The sequence below is a fragment of the Camelus dromedarius genome, chromosome 5, assembly GCF_036321535.1.
Source record: "Camelus dromedarius isolate mCamDro1 chromosome 5, mCamDro1.pat, whole genome shotgun sequence".
NCBI classification, from domain to species: Eukaryota; Metazoa; Chordata; class Mammalia; order Artiodactyla; family Camelidae; genus Camelus; species Camelus dromedarius.
Genome location: NC_087440.1, coordinates 16,388,005 through 16,408,480, shown reverse-complemented (window position 1 = coordinate 16,408,480; position 20,476 = coordinate 16,388,005). Strand labels below are relative to the sequence as shown.

The following is a 20,476-nucleotide window of genomic DNA, read 5'->3' as shown; positions in this document are numbered from 1 at the left end:
TTACACATGGAGAACTACAAAACACTGATTAAGGAAATTAAAGATGACTTAAAGAAATGGAAAGATATCCCATGTTCTTGGATTGGAAAAATCAATATTGTTAAAATGGCCATACCGCTCAAAGCAGTCTACAGGTGTAATGTGATCCCTATCAAACTACTCATGACATTTTTCACAGAACTAGAACAAATAATCCTAAAATTTATATGGAATCACAGAAGACCCAATCAATACTGAAGAAAAAGAATGAAGCTGGAGAAATAACCCTCCCAGACATCAGACAATACTACAGAGCCAGTAATCAAAATAGCATGGTAGTTTGGTGCAGTCGTGGAAAACAGTATGGAGATTCCTCAAAAGACTGAAAATAGACTTACCATATAATCCAGCAATCCCACTCCTGGGCATATATCCAGAGGGAACCTTAATTCAAAAAGACACCTGCACCCCAATGTTCATAGCAGCACTATTTACAACAGCCAAAACATGGAAACAACCTAAATGTCCATCAACAGATGACTGAGTAAAGAAGATGTGGTATATTTATACAATGGAAAACTACTCAACCATAAAAATGATAAAATAATGCCATTTGCAGCAACATGGACGGCCCTGGAGAATGTCATTCTAAGTGAAGTAAGCCAGAAAGAGAAAGAAAAATACCATATGATATCATTCATATGTGGAATCTAAAAAAAGACGGATGAACTTATATATAAGACAGAAATAGACTCAGACATAGAATACAGACTTGTGGTTGCCAGCGGGGAAAGGGGTGGGAAGGGATAAACTGGGAGTTCAAGATTTGCAGATACTGACTGGTATATATAAAATAGATAAGCAAGTTTATACTGTATAGCACAGGGAAACATTCAATATCTTGTAATAGCTTATGGTGAAAAAGATTATGAAAATGAATATATGTATATCCATGTATGACTGAAGCATTATGCTGTACACTAGAAATTGACACATTATAAACTGACAATACCTCAATAAAAAAATAATAAAACAGCATGGTATTGGCACAAAAACAGACATATGGATCAATGGAACCAAATAGAGAGCCCAGAAGTAAACCCACAGACCTTTGGTCAACTAATCTTCGACAAAGAAAGCAAGAATATACAATGGAGAAAAGACAGTCTCTTCAGCAAGTAGTGTTGGGAAAACTGGACAGCAGAACATAAATCAATGAAGTTAGAACAGTCCCTCACACCAAACACAAAAACAAACTCCAAATGGCTTAAAGACTTAAATATAAGACAAGACATTATAAACTTTCTAGAAGAAAACATAGGCAAAACATTCTCTGACATAAATCTTAACAATGTTCTCCTAGGGCAATCTATCCAGGCAATAGAAATAAAAGCAAAAATAAATAAATGGGAACTAACTAAACTTAAAAGCTTTTGCACTGCAAAGGAAACCATAAGCAAAATAAAACGACGACCTACAGAATGGGAGAAAATATCTGCAAATAATGTGACTGACAAAGGCATAATTTCTAGACTATATAAACAGCTGATAAAACTTAGTAACAAAAAAATCAAATAACCCAATCCAAAAATGTGCAGAAGACCTAAATAAGCAATTCTCCAATGAGGACATACAAATGGCCAGTAAACACATGAAAAAATGCTCAATATCAGTAATTATCAGAGAAATACAAATCAAAACCACCTGACACCAGTCAGAATGGCCATCATGAAAAAGTCCACAAACGATAAATGCTGAAGAGGCTGTGGAGAGAAGGGAACCCTGTTGGTGGGAATGTAGTTTGCTGCAGCCATTATGGGAAACAATATAGAGATCCCTCAAAAAAACTAAAAACAGACTTACCATATGATCCAGCAATCCCACTCCTGGGCATATATCCGGAGGGAACTCTAACTTGAAAAGATACATGCACTATATACAATAGTAAATATACACACTATATTCATAGCAGTACTATATACAATAGCCAAGACATGGAAACAGCCTAAATGTCCATCAACAGATGACTGGATAAAGAAGCTGTGGTATATTTATACAATGGAATACTACTCAGCCATAAAAAAGAATATAATAATCCCATTTGCATCAACATGGATGGTCCTAGTGATTGTCATTCTAAGTGAAGTAAGCCAGAAAGAGAAAGAAAAATACCCTATGATAGCACTCATATGTGGAATCTAAAAAAAAAAGAAAAGAAAAAAAGAGGAAACAAATGAACTCATCCACAAAATAGAAACAAACTTGCAGTCACAGTAAACAATCTTATGGTTATTGGGGAAAAAGGCGGGGGTAGGGGGTAGAGAATAAATTTGGGAGTTTGAGATTTGCAAATGTTAACCACTATATATAAAAATAGATAAAAAACCAAATTCCTTCTGTATAGCACAAGGAACTATATTCAATATCTTATAATAACCTTCAATGAAAAAGAATATGAAAATGAATATATGTATATATATGCATGACTGGGACATTACACAGTACACCAGAAATTGATACATTGTAACTGACTATACTTTAATAAAAAGTCCTCTTTAAACCAGCAATAAATACCATCATAACGTTGGAAAAATCAATAAAGGAGTATATTAATATAAATCTTTATAAAGTAATTTTAATCTCCTATTTCCAGTATTTTAAATAAATATTTAACATATAGCAAAGTTAAATGAAATTGTCAGTGAACAACAGTACACTTACTACATAGACTATACTGGTAATATTTTACTCTACTTGCTTTATCACGTATCTATCCATCTATCCATTCCTCTAGCCATACATTAGTCTCTCTTAATTTTATATGCATTTCAAAATAGCAGGCATCAGTAGACAACTCTTTAAATGTTGCAGCATGTATATTATTAACTAGAGCTCAGTATTGCTTGTAGTACTTTTCTTTTGAGGTAAAATTTATATAGAGTAAAATGTACCCATCTGAAATGTACGTTCTTTTAGTTTTGAAAAATGCATACATCTGTGTAACCCAAACTGCTATCAAGATACATCACCGTATCTCTTCATGTAAAATGTAAAACCCTTGTAGCCATACTGGTCTAGCTATCAGCCACCTCCACCATTTATGCTGTAATTGTATGTATTACGTGTATATACACTTGACCCTTCAACAATGTGACCCCCCCGGGCAGCCAAAAATCTGTAACTTTGACTCCCCCTTGAAACTTAACTACTAATAGCCTACTGTTGACCAGAAGCTCACCAATAACATAAATCGTTGTATGTTATATATGTTCTATACTGTATTCTTACAATAAAGTAGCCTAGAGAAAATTTTATTAAGAAAACATAAGGAAGAGAAAAATACATTTATAGCACTGCATCAATATTTATTGATACTGTAAGTTTCCACCATCTATTTATAAGATGAACTATTGTCTGTCAGTACCTACATCAATATTGTCTTATATGATACATAACACTGTACATGTTGTATGTATTCCTAACTAGAAGTCAAAAATGAAAAGATAATGTGAAAAAGAAATGCATATTTACTTATAGGTTTTATAACAAAGCAGCAGCAATATTATTTATAGCAGCTTTATGGCAGCCTAGAATAGCTGATATAATTGTTTCACACTAGCCTAGCCTCTACACTAGTGAATAACTCATTATAAAAATTTATAGCATATCATATTAGTCCAATACAGTATTGGAAAACATTGTTACTTAAAAAAACAAAATTTACCTGTGATGACAGACTGATACTCAATTTCTCCAATTACAAGATAGAGAGAGGCATACAGCGTTATCACTCACCTTATGCTTTTGTAAGGATAGACTAGTATCTACATACATTTTATGCATTTGTGACATACCTAACTGTTTCTTAATTTTTTTATATTTCTAGGCTGTGCAGTTCACCTGTGAGTATTTTCAAACTGTCGCAAAAATGTCCAAATTTTTCCAATATATTTATTGAAAACAATCTGCAAATAAATGGGCCCTTGCAGTTCAAAACCATGTTGTTCAAGGGTCAAATGTATATTATAAGACCCCTGAGACAGTGTTACAAGTTTTGCTTAAAACTGTCATGAATTTTTTTTTAATTAAGAGGAAACATATTTTTTATTTATCAGTTCTGGTATCTTTCCTTCCTTCCTTCCAGGCTTCCATCTGATTTCCCTACAGCCTGAAGAACTCTTTCAGCATTCCTTTAGTGTAGTTATGATGACAAGATCTTTGAATTTCCTTAGGTTTCTTCTACGTGGTATGTCTTTATTTGCCTTCATTTATTGAAGAATATTTTTGTTATAGAATTTGGGGCTGATAGGTTGTTTTCCTTGTTGCACTTTTTAAAGATGTTGGTTAACAGTCTCCTGTCCTCAGTTTCTGAGATTTCAGTGATCATTCAAATCATTGTTCCCCTATATGGAACATACTGTTTTTCTCTGGCTGCTTCAGGATTTTGTCTTTATCCTTAGTTTTCAGCAGTTTGATGGTGCTCTGACTTGGGGTTTGCAGGGCTTTTTTAAACTATAAATTTATAATTTATACAAAACTAGGGGTATTTTGGCCATTATTTTTTAAAATGTTTCCTTGTGTCTCATTTGCCTTTTTTCTGCCTTCTGGGCCTCCAAATATACATATTAAACTTTTGATACTGTGCCACAAATCCCTGAGGTTCTATTTCTTCCTTTGTTCTTTTCTTTCTTCCTTCCTCCCTCCCTCTGTCCCTCCCTTCATATTTTTTGTTTCTATTATGTTCAGTAATTTGAGGTTGTATCCTGGACGTTTGTGCACATTACCTAGGGAAACTGCATTCCGCTACATTCCTTGGAAAAGTATTACTTTGCTTTGTTTTTGTTTGTTGGTTTCGATTTAACAGGTAAGTAACTTAGACAGACCTAAACTGCAAACTCTAATGTCTTGTGCACTAACCCAAATTTCAGTTCAGTCTATCCTTATTTAAGCCACTGAGAATCTGGCTCACTCATGCAGAATCTGGGATCAGCAGAGAATTTTTTTTTTTTTTTTTACATAGCACAATTTTTACACAGAATTTTTGGTTCCCTGTCTGGCTTTCTCATTGCTTTGATTCTTCCCACACTTTCTAGTGGCTGTGGTTGCCTTAATCTCTGTTCTCTGGTTCTTCAGGCCAGAAAGACTACTGGTTTTCTACAGGCATTTTAACTGTCACACGTGACCAAATGCAGTCTGCCTTGAGGCTAAAAGCTATAAAAAGAAAGCTCACCCTTTTACCATTTCCTTCTTCCAAATGCTAATTTCTTACCATAATTTGTTTAATTTTGTTCAACCTCCATTGCCTTCAGGTAGTTTTGTTTTGTTTTTTTCATTTATTTTATTTTGCCCAGAGTTTATAGTTGTTATCTGTGGCAGGACAAGTCTATTAGGATCTTAGTCAGACATTCTTGAAGTGAACCACCATTCTGGGAGATTTTCATGTTCTTTTTAATACTTGAATACATTGCCCACATTGAGCAAGAATTACTTTTTAAATTTTTTTGTTTAAATTTTTAAAATTTTTGTAGGTTACTTCTCATTTACAGTTATTACAAAATATTGACTATGTTCCCTGTGTTGTACAGTACATCCTTGAGCCTGTCTTACACCCAATAGTTTGTGCCTCCCACTCCTTCTCCTCTTTATTGCACCCCTCCCCCCCACTGATAACCACTAGTACAAGAATTACTTTTACAATCAAGAAGTTTTAAAAATTATTAGTATTGTATCTTAAATGAAAACTTACCATACAAAAAAAAATGAAACTTTACATTTATATAGAGAGCAGGGGGGAAGCAGAAATTCTTTGGAGAATGATAATGAAAGTTTTAGTAGAATGAAGCAGAGTTGAAAATTACAGTCAGAATGCAGACTATGAAACAGGAATGCCTTTAAGCCAAAGGACACCACTGAGCAGGTACTGCACCCATCAGCAGTAGCAAAGAGGAAGCCAAACAGAGCTTACCTGGTCCGTATTTTCATCTCCAGGTATCCTTGTTAACACTCTCCCTCCCCTCCAGAGCCCAGATCCCATAATACACTTACTGAATTTGATTTCCAATTTCCTCCAAGACATGATTCTTTCATCAGTTGGTGAGCATCTGAGTGGACATGTGGAGGCTTTTTATTTCCATGGAAACCACAGGCTTATACGCTCAATATGGCCATTAGTGATGAGAGGACCTATTAGAAACCAACTGTGTGATCTTGGGTGAGTCATTTCCTCTTTCTGGGTCTTAGTTTCTTCACCTGCAAACTGAAGAGAGTGAACAGAACTTTAAGTTTAATCTTTCTTATTTTTGAAATTCTGTAGAATTGCATAGAAATTCTATAGAACATAAACATGCCTCAAATACATTTAAAAATTATTTTTTCCTCTAATATCTGCCATTCTATACCATACTTAGGATATTATGTGCTATATAAAAATCCACTAGAGGGGAGTAAAACATTAGATGAGAGGATACCACAACTCAGGTTGGGTATCCTGCATAAATTATATTTGCGAGTGGTGCCTAATGTCTATTGTTGCTGATCAATCCGACTTAATTGCTTTAAAAATACAAAGATGTGAGGGAAGCACAGTTCCCATGTGGAAGTCCTCTGCTTTGTGGAATAAAGCCCCAAGCCTGGGGCTAGGCCTTCTCTGTACTCTCGCTAATGGAACCGGATCGGTTCCTTAGAACTTGGGTGCCTGTTCTTCTAGTTTTCTTTTTATTTACAACTGAGTTACAGTGGCCAAAAGATTCCCTAATCCTTAATTCAGAAGAGACGCTTCATCCAGACAACTGATTCTTAATGAAAGGTCGGAACAACTCCAGTGTTCCTGACATTTGGGTAGTTCAATGTTTAAAGAGACCTCAGAACGTTTTATGTGTTCCTAGTTCTTTGCACCTCGAAGGTCGAAGAAGAGTTTCCTTATGTCAGAGGGTGAGGGAGGGGGTCCCCTCACCTTAAGCTGATTAGCGACCCCTGGCGTATTGGCTTGATACTTTTACTTTGAAGAATTATAATTTTAATATAATTTATTCAACTTTCAGAGTAGTTTTAGAAGGAGACCTGGGCCTCTGGCTCTGATTATCAGGGAGCCATTTTCAGGGGACAGGAAGGAGGGACAGAGGCAGGAGAAGGAAGGTGGTGCCCTGGTGGGGCTCCACTGGAGATTCAGCTCAGAGGACCAAGGGTTAGGAGAATCCAGTCACACACTTGTTCTTTGAGTTCTATTTCTAGAGGGTTTTCTTAAGTTTTATTAGTTTCTTAGTAGTTGCAGAATGATAAAGTAGAGAGGGCATTAACTTTGGAGTCAGTTGGACAAATTTTAGAAAGATGAACTGACTTCTAACTGTGTGACCTGGTGCTATTTAGGTCACCTTTCCTGAGTCACAAAATACAAAGCAAGACTTCAGTTACCAGGGGCAGAAATCCAACCCAAATGATGTTAAGTGTACAGTGTCATCAGGTCTACCCCTCACTCTCTCTCTGTCATGTGATTCTAGAGTCCCTGTATTGCAGTCTAACAGTATACTGCTTCCATCATTTGGCTAATGGGGGAGCATCTCAGAACTGACATCATCCCAGGAAGACTAGCGTCTCCTCCTTTCAACAACTATATATAAAATCCTAGAGGGAGACTCTAATTGCCTGAGCTTAAGTCTTGTGCTCATCCCTATCCAGGCCTCAGTCATGTGCCTACCTTTATGGCCAAGGAGAGATTAGTGACTAGGATTGCCAGCTAAAATACAGGATGCCTCATTGAATCTGAATAATTTTGAAGTGTCAATCCCATGCAATATTTAGGACATAGCTATATTAAACAAGTATTTACTGCTTATCTGAAATTCTAATTTAAATTCTAATTGTCCCAATGTACTATCTGGGACATACTCATCTGACCTGCATGTGAGCCAGCATAAGAAAGCCCAGATACTCACATGTATGTCAGGCAAGTTTCCGTATGATGTCCTGATACCTACAGTTTGTACCACATCCACAAGACATCGTAGACGTCCCCAGCACCACTGCCTCTGCTGGCCACCTCCCATCTCCTTTGCTTTGCATATTGTTAGAGGGAGTAGCTAGATGGGCTATCTTGTACTGCCGATTTTTGAAAAGGTTTTCGTGAACCAGCTTTCAAAGACTACTTACAACTCACTGTCATCCAAAGGCCTCAGGAACTAAACCACAGACTAATCTGAGAGGTGAACACCAAGCCACATTCGGAATTTCTCTTCCACTACAAGGACTCTCTTCCATCAGGATGAGTTATCTCCTAGGAGGCACTTAGGTCCCTCTTGCAAACAGCTTTCCAGAAAGCCACTAATCCTCCAGAGAGAGCTCAGACTCATTAGGATACCATAGGACTCAAATCCTCTAGATTCAAAGCATTAGCTTAGCATTCCAAAGTTTACGATCTAAATAACTCAATGACACATGCATAAATTAAGAAAATTATATCAACATTTTAACGAGCCATATCAGTTAAATGAAAAATAAGTTGAACTGATCAATTAGTAAATGGTGGTAAAAGGACTGACCATTTCATATGCTCTAAAAATTAGAGCACTGCATCTGTAACAGGAAACATGTAATAATCAACACAGGATGATGTGAGGATGGTTTATTTACAAAGGTGTAGATGTGGGGTAAGCAGAAGAGCTAATGCAGGAGGCCGAGGGCTAGTCACTGGATCGATACCACCCCCAAGCTCTAAGAGATAAGAGGAGGGAGAGATTATTCCAACCCAGAGAAAGTGAGTCTTAGAAAGCAGGGCTACTCAAAGCATGGCCTGTGAACTGGTTCCAGTTTGCAAAATTAATGGTCTACAATGGGAGGAGAGGATAACAATTCAAAGTATATAGTCTTAAACTTTTGTAACAATTGAACATCGCTGAGACATCCAAGCCTGTGATATCTTATTATAAAAGATAAACAAGATCGGTCTATGATGAAATGAAAACAAAAACGAAAACTACAAAACCTGGTCCTTTACCAGGTATGGCCTGAGGAGTGCTGGGGTAGAAAAGAATGCCTTGAGGTGAGCTTTCCCTTTAGTTAAGGGACACAGGCATCCTGAGGTAATCCAAGGGCTGGAGCCAGGGAATTCCACCATTTGGACTTCACTCTTCTTCCCTCCTATCGCCTGCCAGCACCACCCATTGGCCAAACCCAACTGGAAGTCAGAGAGAGGGTAAGGAATGCCCTGCTTCTGCCTGTGCCATTCCTGAAGGGTGCCACAAAAGCAGCAGTTAAACAAAAAAATAGCTGCAAGTTCTAGGATGAGTCTGACTTAGCGAGGACTGGGGCTTTTGGATAGGGGGTCTGGAAAAGGCGCAGAGGGGAAGGTCTCGAGGATGACACAGAGTGGGACAGCAAGGAGGAAAAGAAGGCTAGCAGAGGACGCCTGTGTTTTGCTTTGTCCTCCTTTGCCAGGTTGCTTCCATCCCATCTTGGGGTAAAACTGGCTGTCCCCATCGGAAAGTCACTCTACACTTCAATCATAAATTATCTGTGATGGACAAACCCATACTTCTGTGACTGATCTTTTTTTTTTTATCAAGTTTTTCACTATTTTCAGGTTTTCATTATTTTTTAGCATTGAAAAAGCATGACAATTTGTTGTTTACATGCTTGATTTAAATGTTTCGATATAAAAGGAAGGTGTAGAACACTGAATATAACATGCTACCGTAAATTAAGACTCCATATGCATGTGTATCTATGTCCATAGACTAAGAGTAACAGATTCTGCTTCAGCGGTAGAGAATGAGGGAGCTGGGGATCAGAGCTGGAAAGGAGGCTCTTCACTATACATCTTGCAATGTTCAACCTACCATTTGTGTGCATTGATATTTTTACAACAGTATAAACTGGCTTATGAACAATTTCTCACCATATATGTAGCAGATCATTCTATCTACTGTACCTGCAACACATCCTTGGATAGAAGTAAAATGCACAGAGCCGGCAGCTACTGCAATCCTTATCTCTTTCCTAAGCCTTTCCAAAGCTTAACTTGTTATGACAGCGCTGCGATACACCCCACAGAGGTATTTCCGCCCACGATTCTATTCCTCCTCAGAAAACACATGATTTGTGCCAGCTCACTTAATGAGCTTAGTGATTATGCTCACCATTGGCACAACCACCCATCCCACGTGATTTGATGGAAAAAGAGAAACCCCAATAACATACAGAGCCAACTTTTCTGGACTAGCTTTAAGTGAGCGGTCCAGAACAAAGGGAATACATTGTGTAGCCATTTAAATGGAAACCTGGCATCTCTGCTTAGGATGGGCATCTTGATGAAGAAAACAAAGCTGCACCCACAGCAATCTAGGAGTGACGCCATGGAGGGGCTCTTTGTTTCTTCAGTTTTTCTCCAATAGACATGCACATGGTGGGTTTGGGCTTAAATGATTATCTATGGTCTCTAGAATCATGGCAGCCAAAGGGAAGGAGAGCACATCAAGTTATTTTCTATTTTAAAAAAACCCACAGAGAAGCTTTGTGTGATTACCAAGTAGTGGGTCCGAATGAGAGTGAGGCTTGCCAGCTGGAAGCAATGGGAAAAGCTCTTGGTGGTAAAGCAGCTACGTGTCTTGAGGAAACGACTAGTACGTGTTGTAGGCTCAGTGGAATTTGCTTAATAAGTTGCACATTTGTCATTGTAGGTCAGTTCTTTGGGTGCCAGGAGACATAACTTCTTCATTATATAATCAAATGTTTGTCCCTGCTGGAAAATGAGCACCAAAGAATGAAGAACATTAGTCACTCTGCCGTTTCCAAAAGTCTTTTTCTGGCCAAGGGGGTGTTCTGAGTTGAGCCTCCCTCACAGGGAACATTCTGAAAGCCAAGTCTGGCACTGGGCTTTGGCCCCTCTGCCACTTACCCCTGTGCCTTCTCTGGGAGTCTGTGACCCTAGGCAGACTGATGGAAGGGGAAGAGAGCCGTCTGCTCACAGTCTCGGGCAGAGGCGGGACGTCAGAGGATTCCAAATTTTTCAGCTTGCAAGTTTCTACCTATATGGCCATGGACTCTGTCAGCTAAGCAACATGTTAATTACTCTGAGGAACTTAGAGACAAACATCATTTCTGGAGAGCTTTTTTTTATCTTATGGTACCCATACCCGTATGTGTTTGGCTCTATAATCTTCGAAGACTTCTTCCAAGTACAACAGAACTTTTCATTTCTCCTAAGGAAGCCCCTTGGTTAATCTTACATGTTTTCATTTTGAGCAAGTTCAGAATTTCTACTGGTGTTCATTTTTGCTTCAGACTGGGCAAATATGAGTAAATAATTCAATTTGCTCCATGGAAAAGACCTTTTAAAAGTAAACGTCCTACATTGATTCAGAAGGCAACTTGAAGATGCTAATTTGCTTTTAATAGGTGAGAAATCTAGAAAGTGGCTCACACCACTGGTCTAGAAGTTATACACTTGTCATTGTAGGTCAGTTCTCCTTTCTAGTGTGGAGAGGACACTATTTAAGGAGAAACATTTTCCAGAAGCCCTCTGGCCATCCCTTGTATCACAGTGCCCAGAACTGAGTCGTACGTTCACCTGTAAACCAGTCACTGACAAGAGGATCTGGGGCCACTGTGATTAGCTCACACCAAACAGGAGTCAGCTCCAGAGCTGGGACTGAGTTATGAAGGGAAGGAACAGACAGCCCCCTCCGGGCTTTGCCTGCAAAGAAGAAGTAGGCAGTAGTGCTGGGTACACAATCAAGTGTCAGCCACATATCCCCATTTTCAGATGTGGAATCTAAGCTCACTAGTAAGTGATACAATAAAGACTCAAATCATTTTTGATTCCAAAGTCTGATCCTCATCATTCCTTCAGTTTCCTAACCTGAGAAAAGTCTGTTTTGTATTAACTGCATTGGAGCTACTCAGCACAGACCTAATCTGGCTTTAGGAAGGCATTTCTAGGGGACAGTGCAGCAACTCCTAACCATTTTTAGTATGGAGGCCCCTTATTTATGACACAGTACCATCTCCATATATTGGGGGAAAAGAAGCAATATCAATGCTAGAGAGACATGGTTTGGGTTTACAGACAACGCTTGGTGAGCATATGGATTCATATCCACCTTGCTGTAACTCTGTGGGCATTTTGGATACCTGCTCAGCCACATGATGAGAGTCCTTGCTAATCCCTTCACCTCTTTCAGCCTCCTTTCTCATCTAACAAATGAGGATAATAAGGTGTACTTTGAAACACTGTTGGAAGGATTGGTAAAAAATTGTATGTACGGAGCTTAATACGATAACTGGTACCGTTACAAGTACCCTGAAAAGCATATGCTATTATTTTGTGTTTGTACATGGGCTAAGCCTCAAGAAACCTAATGGGTAAAATTCTGAAAAGCTTTTAGCCAATTAAAACAGAAATTTGAATTCATTCATGGGAAGGTTAGAAACCATTAATATGTGAATACTTGAGCATCCAAGAATCAAAGTAACCATTTAATGAATAATAAAAGTCTTGGAGACCTTGCAGAGTAGATTGTGAAACCGCACTACATTTTAAAAAATCTCCAGAAGAACTCATTGGCAGCCAGTGTAACCAGTAACATCTATAGGGCCATTGTGATAATGTATGAACTGCTGTCACCCTTCGTTCTCACACAAATGAACTGTGTTTCATAAGGTCAGAGAAGTATGGAAAGCAGAATCTGGTGCAGGACATAATGTATGCAACATGATTAATAAAACTGCAAAATCAAATTTACTGTGAAAAAAATTCAAAGACTCTGCCTGAATCAAAACAAATTTTAAAGCCATATTTTTTGTTAGTTCTGATTAATTTACTCATCAGACAATTATTTTTAAGAGCATAAGACTGAATGTGATCTCAAAGTTTCCATATTATTCCTGAACTTCATGGAAGAAGCCATGCCATTGTTACTTTTAAAAATAAACAAGTTTCTTTTTAATGACATTTACCATTTTGATTTGTAATTAATTTCCTGTTCTAGTCCTTAAGGAAAAATGTTATTATTATAATAATATCAAGAAGATTTAGAATGGCGTATTTACTGCTAGGAAATTTCTAAATGTCTTTCAATTTTTCTATTTAGATGAATCATTACTGGCTGAATTTTAAAATTACGTAAGATGGTTCTATTGCATTATGGGGTTTCCGGCTATATTGGTAAATTCCTAGTTGCAACATAAATTCCATACACTGTCCTATTCCATAAACTTCCACTGAAGAAGAGTCAGACCTGGTTTTTTCCTACATCCTATCAAGAAAGCAACTTAAACCAATTTCACATGTGGAGAAACCTGCTGAACTCATTTTCCATCATGGAAGCATGGGCTGAAAATTAGGAGAGGACAAAGGAAAGAACACCCATTTAAAATGAATTCTAATTCACCTATAAACCAAGCCAAATAAAGACAGAACGGGGATTAAGACCCCCAGTCTAGAGTAAAACAAGAGTTGGGGGGGGGCAGATGAAACTGGTCCCTTAGTTGCGGCAAATACATCATACTGACGTAAGATACTAACAACAGGGGAATCTGGGTGAGAGGTGTATGGAGACTCTGTACTATATTTGTAAAGTTTTTGTAAATCTAAAATTATTTGAAGCCACGAGTTTATTAAAGAAAAAAAAAAAAAACCACCACCACCCTGGGTGTGACTTCTGGCTCTGCCAAGTGTTAGCTGTGTTAATCTTGAGCAAATTATTGTTTAACCCCTCTAAGCCTCAATTCATTTATCCAAAAAGTAATACTCAATGGTGAAAAGCTGAAAAGCCTTCCCACTACATTCAGGGACAAGACATGGATACTCACTCTCACCGCTTCCATTTAACACAGTATTGGAAGTCCTAGTTACAGAAATAAGACAAGAGAAAGAAATAAAAGGTACCCCAATTGGAAGTTAAGAGGTAAAACTGTCACTATTTGCAGTGATACACTGAACAACTGTTAGAACTAATATGCATTCAGCAAGACTGCAGGATACAAGACTAATATATAGAAATCAGTTGCATTTTTATACACTAACAATGAAATATCAAAACCAGAAAATTAAAAAAAAAAATCACGTAAGATTATATCAAAAAAATAAAATACCTAGGAGTAAATTTAACCAAGGAGGTGAAAGACCTATATGCTGAAAACTGTAAAACATTAATTAAGGAAACTGAAGATGATTCAAAGAAATGCAAAGATCTCCCATGCTCTTGGATTGGAAGAATCAATATTGTTAAAATGGCCGTACTACTCAAAGCAATCTACAGATTTAATGTAATTTCTATCAAAATACCCATGACATTTTTCACAGAACTAGAACAAATAGTCCTAAAGTTTACATGGAACCACAAAAGGCCCAGAATTGCCAAGGCAAGCCTGAGGAAAAAGAACAAAGCTGGAGGCAAAACCCTTTCAGACTTCAGATCAGAGCTACAGTAATCAAAATATTGTGGTAATGACACAAAAAGATATAGATCAATGGAACAGAACAAAGAGCCCAGAAATAAACCCATACATCTCTGGTCAATTAGTCTACAACAAAAGAGGCAAGAATATACAATGGAGAGAAGACAGTCTCTTCAACAAGTGGTGCTGGGAAAGCTGGTCAGCTACATATAAATCAATGAAATTAGAACATTCCCTCACACCATACACAAAAGTAAACTCAAAATGGTTTAAAGACTTAAATGTAAGACATGACACCATAAAACTCCTAGAAGAGAACATAGGCTAAAAACTCTATGACATAAATGGTAGCGATATTTTGTTAAGTCAGTTTTCCAAGGCAAAAGAAATAAAAGCAAAGATAAACAAATGGCACCTAATAAAACTTAAGTTTTTAATGCAGAAATTAAAAAAATCAACAAAAGAAAAAGACAACCTATGGAATGGGAGAAAATATTTGCAAATGATGCAACCAATAAGTGGTTAATATCCAAACTATACAAATATCTCATACAACTCAGAAACAGAAACAAACAGAAAATGCACAGAAGACTTGAATAGACACTTCTCCAAAGAAGACATACGGATGGCTAATGGGCACATGAAAAGATGTTCAACATTGCTAATTAATTAGAGAAATGCAAATCAAAACCACAATGAGGTATCACCTCATATTTGTCATAATGGCTATCACCAAAAAGTCTACAAATAACAAATGTTGGAGAGGATGTGCAGAAAAGGGAACCCTCATACGCTATTGGTGGGAATGTAAATTGGTGCAGCCAATATGGAAAACAGTATGGAGGTCCCTTAAAAAACTAAAAATAGAACGAACATAGGATCCAGCAACTCCACTCCTAGGTATACATCCGGGAAAAAAACAAAGACACTAATTCAAAAACATACGTGCACCCCAATGTTTGTAGCAGCACTACTTACAACAGCCAAGACATGAAAGGAACCCAAGTGCCCAAAAAGAGATGACTGGCTTAAGAAGATGTGGTAAATATATATATATACTGGAATATTACTCAGCTATAAAAAAGAATGAAATATTGCCATGTGCAGCAACATGGATGGACCTAGAGATTATTATGCTTAGTGAAATCAGTCAGAGATAGACAAATAGTGTATAATATCACTTATATGTGGAATCTAAAAAATAATGCAAATGAATGTATATACAAAACAAACTAACAGAAGACAGACTTATGGTTACCAAAGGGGAAGGGGTGGGAGGGGCAAATAAGGGGTATGGGATTAATAGATACAAACTAGTATACATAAAATAGATAATCAGCAAGAATTTACTATATAGCTTAATATCTTATATCTCAATATCTTGTAATAATAATAATATTATAAAATATAATTATAATATATAATAATACCCAATATTTCATAATGACCTATAATAGAATATAATCTGCAAAAAAGAAAAAACCTGAATCACTATACTGTACAGCTGAAACTAATGCAATATTGTAAACCAACTATACTTCTATTAAAAAAAATGTGCCCATATGGAGCCTACTTCAGAAGAGTGTTGTGAGAATGAGATGAGCTAACAAAGTGCTTGGTACAATGCTAAGCATGAAGTTAGTGTCTGTAAATTAGCTGTATATTAGTACCCACCAAAGGAGTGAGCACTGCAGTACTCAGTGGAAGGCACAGCCTCTTAAACTCACCATGTCTTGGCTTCCCAATACTTGTTGATAGTACAGTAATCTTCACTGCCACCCAGGCTCTAAACCCCTTCTAGTGCTCCCCTTTCCTTTGACCTTGTATTCGATCAGGCAGCAGACCCTCTTAAACCTGTCACTGTAACGTTCTCAATCTTGTCACTTTTTCATTCTGACCACCTCTACCCTGGCTCTGGTCTTGTTCCTGCCTAAATATACCAAGACGTTGTCCTCCTCGCCTCTCTATTTCCTCTGCTCCTCGCAGGCTCCTTACTTACAGCATGGCCTCACTAATCTCTCTAAACCATGCTACCTAACTTTCAACAACTCTCCATTTTCTATGAACTAAATCTCTCATTCTTTGGCCTTGGGATTCAAGGCCACCCATGACCTAGTCTCAATTTACCTTTCCAGCTGTATTTCCCACTACTCTCCTTCATGCACTCTTAGATCTGGTTTACCTGAATCTTTAGCTAGTTGTGAGATATGCCTCAACTTTAATGACAGAGACACTGGGGCTCAGAGATGCTAAGAAAATAGCCAAAGATCACAGAGTTCGTGGCAAAGCAGATTTTAGATCATTGATGGCATTGTAAGTTAATACTGAGGTGAACCCAACATCTGCCAACATAGCAATGATGGAAAAAAATACAAAGGGAAGAAAGACATTACAAAACAAGATGTCACTGAGAATTTGAAAAGTATGTTACTACCTGCTCTGGATCCAAAAGCAGCAGAACTGGCCAGGAAATCCTCAGAACAGCAAGCACTGCACTTGAAGAGGACAAAGGACAAGAAAATTGTTTAAAACTAAAAACCCGAGTAGAGCTCCCTCACCCCAGGGAGACTGAAAAACTGCAATCACTACCTGAGGTCCCCGTTTATACATAAGCTGTGCACCCAGGACCTCGGCCAAGCTGCTCCTGCTCGGTGACTAGAGTTAGAAAAACCCTCATGGGTCAGAAACCACCTATATAAGACCTGATCTTGGACTGGGGACCCAGGAGTCAAGGTGGAAGCAACCACAAAAATCTAGACAGGTTGGAGAGAGATAAATCAGAAGGGGAAAAAAAAAAGTCCTCTTCACTATGAAGACTGCAAGCTAAAATTCCATACACATGGGGGAACTAATTCTACTAAGGGCAACAAAAGCAACAATTTGGATATGACCTCACTCCCCAGTGACATCAATAATTACTCTAGAAGCAACTTTAAAATATTTTTAAGTCTTTAAAAATATAAGGAAATAGAATCTGTTTTTAAAAAAACAGGTACTAAGCAAAAGCAGTAAAAGTGTAAGTAGAAACGCACTAACTAGAAACCCTGGAAGTGAAATTAAACACTCAGTAAATGGAATAAACAAAGACAGAATTAGCAAACTGGAAGATGACACTGAGCATTCCACAAAGCAGCACAGAGAAAGATAAAAATATACAAAAGAACAATTAGATTGGAATCATACGTGTAAGAGTTCAGAAGCAGAGAATCTAAAAAATGGTGAAGCAAGTCATCTCCTTCAAACCTTTACCCCAATGTTTACATATCCATGTAATCCAACCCCTCTACTCCACTTAAAATTGTGACCACCTCTGCCCCCAACCCCCCACTATTTCTTCCCTTTATTTGGCCTTAGTTCTCTCCATAGCACTTACCAGCTTCTAAAGTGCTACATAAATTTTGTGCACTTTTCTCCTCCAACTGAGAATGTGAGAGCCATGAGGATAAACTCATCTGTTTTGACAACTGCTGTATCCCCTAGAACATTAACAAGCAATTGTTACACTTCATAAATATTTGAATGAAAATTAATGGCTGAATAGTTTTCATAATGGAAGAAAGCAATGAGTCCTCAGTTTGAAGGCAAACAGCCAAAATCTAAAAACAGTTATAACCCGTTATTGTGACAATTGGTGCAATTTGAATACAGACTGTGTCTATACTGATCAATATTCAATCTCCTTATGATGATTGTATTAATGGAAAAAAATGCTTCTTTTGTTCTTAGGAGAAGGATGCTAAAGCACTTGAGAATATATTGTCATGGCGTCTGCAACTAACTTTCATGGCCAAGGAAAAACATTTATACATTACATATAAGCATATGTATACACATGCATATTTACAAACCAATATAAAGCAAATGTAAAAATTTAACAATTGATAAATCTAAATAAATAGTATACAGGTGTTTATTTTCTATAAATTATGAAGTTTTTCAGGATAGAATATTGGGGAGAAAAAGAGGAAAAATAAATATTTTGAGATTGAATACCAATACTTAGAATAAATAAAAATAAGAGAACTTCTAATAGAGTGAAGAGGTCAGCAGTTCCTCTCCTCCCCCCAAAATAACTCTCACACTGGAAAAAAACTGTCCAAAACAACCACAACCATTTCAAGGCTCTGGAAATAAACCAAAGTGAAATATATTGAGAAGCTGCTGAACTTTGGAAGATCAGTGGGACTCTGATTCTTACCTGGGTTCCTCCCAATCTTCTCCCCAGCTCGACGGGTGATGAAGTGCTAACGCGGCAGGATGGCAGTGAAAACCAACAGGTTCTCTGCCAGAGCAGCCTGACTTGATCTGGAGTAAAAGGCAAAGAGCCCAGGCTCAGTGGTAATCATTAGTAAAAGGAACAGTTAGCGAGAGAAAAACAAGGAAGGTCTATCGTTCTGCTTACCTGAGATTGTAGTCTAATTTGGGACACGAGATTGTCAGACTAATTTAAAATTCTGCAGGGAGAAAGCCTGCAAATGGAAGGCTAAATATGCTCTCTATACATCTTGCTTGAGTGGGGAGGCTGCATGCATATCTCCTGCTTTTCAGAAAGTTTGCTTTACCCACTTCGTTTTGACAAGACCCAGGTTAGTACCTGTTTCTGTTTAACCAAAAGAAATCCAAAGAGGATTTCTTTCATGAAAACAGGTGAAAAGCAAAAATAGCATTCAACATTTTTTTTTTTGCAGTGAGGCCTTATAAGGGCAGTAGGCACCCCAAGTAGTGAGAAAGATACAGACAACCTCCTTCCATAGGAACTACACTCAGAACATCAGCATCAAACTGCCACAGCTTTGAACAGTGTCTGTGAACATCTGTGCTTTATTTCAATTTATTTTGTGCATTTGTTGGCAAGATGCTAAAGTAACTGCTAAGGCAGTTAGTTGCTTTCTCACTTTATGCCATTTTGGCTTATGAGAGAGACCTATGGACTCAAGGTTTTTGAGCACAATCTCTTACCTATTGGATGACCACTGAACTATATAGATGCAGGGACATCCCCTAAAAAGCCAGGCTTAAAAACTAAAAATACAAATTAAAATAATTGAGCAGAAAAATCAGCAAACACATATCACAGGGGAGAGATTTTTCAGATTAAGTCCAGACAAATTTCAAAGCTAACAAATCAGCAACATAGAAGCAACAACCCTCAAAGGAAAAAATGTCAGTCCAGAGTTGCTACAATATATTACATAAAATCTCAATTCTACAGTGAATCATGAAGTATGTAAAGAAATAGGAAGGTGAGGCACATACTTAAGACAAAAAGCTGCCAAGAAAAACTACATGTGTGCTCAGACATTATTTAATAAACAAAGACTACAACTCAGAGAAGGACAAATATTGCATGATTCTGAAATAATCAAACTCAGAGAGAGATTAGAATGGTGATTGCTAGGGGAGGAGTAAATGGGCAGTTGGGTTTAAAGGGTATAAAATGTCAACTATGCAAGATTAATAAGCTCTGGAGATCTGCTGTACAACAATGTGCCTATAGTTAACAATACTGTTATGTACTTATAATTTTGTTTAAAATCTCATGTTAAGTGTACATACTACAATAATAATAAAAGGTTACAGAGCAGCAATTGCAAATTTGTTTAAAAAAATTAAAGGAAACAATGATTAAAGAACTAAAGGGAATTATGACAATGACTCAAACAATGACTAAAACAGGGAATCTCAAAAAAAATTGCAACTATAAAAAAGAATCATGAAAATTTCTAAAATCAAAAAGTAAAATAATTGAAATGAAAAATCCTAGATAGATTCAAGAGTAGAGTTGAGATGGCAGAAAAATAATAAACTTGAAGAGAGATGAATAAAAATCATCCAATTTGAAAAACAAGATATTAAGATTAAAAAAAAAATTTACAGAGCCTCAAAGACTTGTGGCACAACAGCAAGTGTATCAGTATACATAAGATCCTCAGAAGTGAGAAGAACAAGGGCAGAAAAAATAACGGGAGGATTAATGGACCAAAAAACCTTCTAAATTTGATTAAAATATTCATCTACAAATCCCAGAAGTACAACAGACCTTAAGTAGGATAAAACAAATGCACATTCAGATACACAATGCTCAAATGGTAGAAACTCAAAGGGA

At 37.3% G+C, this 20,476-nt stretch overlaps 1 long non-coding RNA gene across 1 annotated transcript; it reads right to left on the bottom strand.

Moving 5' to 3' along the window:
- Window positions 1–5,773: 5,773 nt before the first annotated feature.
- Window positions 5,774–18,803, bottom strand: LOC116153443 (uncharacterized). The gene is made up of 4 exons (XR_004137178.2): window positions 18,569–18,803; window positions 17,744–17,846; window positions 16,805–16,865; window positions 5,774–6,235 (listed from the first exon to the last, which is right to left on the bottom strand). It is a non-coding gene; the product is annotated as an uncharacterized LOC116153443 (long non-coding RNA).
- Window positions 18,804–20,476: the final 1,673 nt, after the last annotated feature.